The sequence below is a fragment of the Physeter macrocephalus genome, chromosome 8, assembly GCF_002837175.3.
Source record: "Physeter macrocephalus isolate SW-GA chromosome 8, ASM283717v5, whole genome shotgun sequence".
Lineage (NCBI taxonomy): Eukaryota > Metazoa > Chordata > Mammalia > Artiodactyla > Physeteridae > Physeter > Physeter macrocephalus.
Window position 1 is genome coordinate 52,991,499 of NC_041221.1, and position 3,170 is coordinate 52,994,668.

Consider the following 3,170-nt stretch of genomic DNA (forward strand, 5'->3'; position numbering starts at 1 on the left):
CTTATGTTATTAAACAACAACTGAATCATGTACAGAAACTGCCTCATCTTAGGCTCGCACCTCTGCTGTCACCCTGTAGTGACCTCTGCTCTAATGTTAACAGAAAATGAATACAGTTGGTGCTCCATATCTCTGGGTTCTGCATCTGCAGATTCACCAACTGAGAATCGAAAATGTTTAAAAAAATTTCTAGAAAATTTCAAAAAGTAAAACTTGAAATTGCTACACACGAACAACTATTTACATAGCATTTACATTGTAGTAGGTATTATAAGTAATCTGGAGATAATTTGAAGCATGTATGGAAGGAAATGTGTAGCTTATATGCAAATACTATGCCCTGTCATATAAGCGACTTGAGCATCCTCGGATTTTGGTATCTAAGGGCCGTCCTGGAACTAATAACCTGTGGATACCGAGGGACAGCTGTATTAGGTTGGAATTCATGTTGTAAATTGTACTCTTATCAGGATATATTTTTTTAAAAACAATATTTGCTTAGGCAATTTGGGTTATTATAACAAAAATACCATAGACTGGGTGGCTTAAACAACAAACATTTATTGTCTCATAGTTCTAGTGGCTGAGAAGTCCAAGATCCATACTGGCAGATTCAGTGTCTGGTGAGAGCTCTCTGGCTCTTCTGCAGACAACCATCTTCTGTCTGTGTCCTCACATGACAGATTTTTTTCACTTGTGTCCCTTCTTACAAGGGCGCTAATCCCCTTCATGAAGGCTCCATCCTCATGACTGAATCACTTCCTGAAGGCCCCACCCCCAAATACCATCACATTAGGGATTAGGGCTTCAACAACTGAATTTTGAACATTCAGTTCAGAGCTATATTTAAAATATATAAGAAATTAATCTTTTTTTGCCTTGGTTATGGGTCTAGAATTCTACTTTTCTATTAACAAATTGTAGGGTGGGAGGGAGATGCAAGAAGGAGGAGATACGGGGATATATGTATACATATAGCTGATTCACTTTGTTATACAGCAGAAGCTAACACACCTTTGTAAAGCAATTATACTCCAATAAAGATGTTAAAAAAAAAACAAAAAAACCCCAAAGACAACAACAAAAAACCAACAAAAAACCCCAAATTGTGTAGATGAGTATTGAAAAATCATCTAACCTACTTGATGCTATGTAATTGCTAATATTTAGAAGAATATATGAAGATATAAATAATTAGGAAAATAAAAAATTTTCATCTAATAGTGGATAGATGAGGGAAAATTATGGCTATTTACTATGTCATAGGAGAAATAAAACTAACAGGATGCATTCTAATTCAGCTATAACTATCTTAAAGGACAGATTACTTTAAATATTTAGTCATAAAGCCTGTGTCTATGTAATTTTTCTATTTCATTAAATCACCCTAAATAAATATAAATATGGGAAAATATGGGAAAGTTTCCAAATACAAAGGATGACAAGATTTTGGGGAAAGAGGAGCCATTCAAGAATGATGGTTCAAGGATATTATTGGAATGTTTCATTCAAAACAACTTTCAACTTGTTTATTTTGTCTTTAGGTATTTCTCCACTAGTACATTATAGAAGATGATGGATTCAAACAGAATTTAGATTGTGGTTCTTCTATCAACTTAAACAAATGTTTTTGAGTCATTTAACTTCTGTCACTTTGTTGGACACTTTTGACAAAGTTACAGAGAGAAATTCTGATTTCTCAAAACTCTTATCTTCTGAAATACAGTATGGCTAAATTTTTACACTAAGTAAGAACAGTGTCTTTCCGTACTTTTTTTGATTTTGGACATGCGTACTTAGAGTTTAGGTGTATGTTTAAAGACCCTGCCCTAACCAGAATTGAATGCTATTTTCTCTCCTCTCTGTTGTAATTTTTTTGTGTATTATGAAACAATAATTACATTTGTGAACTACAGTTCCAAATGTCCCAGTAGTGTGTTTCTTGCATTTTATTTTACATTAGAATAAAAAATAAATCCCTTTAATTTGGGAATATACATTCTTAGCATAATTAGATTGAGGTTCAGTTGAGCAGTTGTCTCTATTTTTGTAAAAGCATTAAAAATTGTTAATTAAAATTTCTCCCACTTAGAATTTTGCCTACCACCATATTCCTTCTATGTATGGTTTATCAAATTTTAAAGAAGGACTAGAAATATTTGGTTACAGAAGATGTAGTAATTTGCCATAGCAAAGTACCACAAACTTGGTGGCTTAAAAAGAGAAATTTTATTAGTTCTGGGGGTGGAAAATCTGAGATCAAGGTGTCAGCAGAGTTGGTTCCTTTTGAGGGCTGTCAGAGAATATGTTTCATGCTTCTTTCCTGGTTTCTGGTGGTTTTCTGGCAATCTTTGGCATTCCTTGGCATTTAGAAGCATCACCCAATATATGACACCTGTCACATTGGATTACAGTCACTTTAATAACCTCATTTTAACTTGATTACCTCAGTAAAGACCCTACTTCCCAATAACCTCACATTTTGAGGTACTGAGGTTTAGGACTGTTGCATACAAATTTTGGTGGAACATAATTCAACCCATACCAGAAGGAATTTTAGAATATAGTTAATAACAGTATAGGCTTGGCTGAACAGTTTTCATTTTTTTCTTGTTCAGATATCAGAATACCATTTTGTGAATAGAGAGAACTCTGTAATGCTCTGTTCTTGAAAGACATATTGCTTCATCTAAAAGTTTAAATACGTAAGGGCAGGGATGACACCTGTTTTCTTCTGTGCTCTATTTCTAAGACCTGACAAAGTCCTAGTAAGTGCTTAATAAAAATTTGCTTAGTAACTAATTTTTTAAATACACAAAGAGGTATAGGGATGGAGGAATTGTTATAAAATGTGAACTACCACAGAATGATTTTTAAAATGGATTGTTCTGTGGCATAATTAAAATTACCTTACTCCAGAAATTCTATCGACCAATTTTAATTGTCCAAAGTTTGACTTGTTTTAATTTTTTAAAGAGAGAAATTATAACTATTCGGTAAAGCACTAAGTACATTGTGGAATATTTGTATGTAGACTTCAATGAGAAAAAAAGATACAGGAAACTGCCCTACAAATACTCATACAGGCATGTATACACAGAACTAGCCTACTCTCCCTCCCTCTCTCTTCTCTGTCTTCCTCCCCCTCCCCCTCCCCCTCCCCCTCCCCC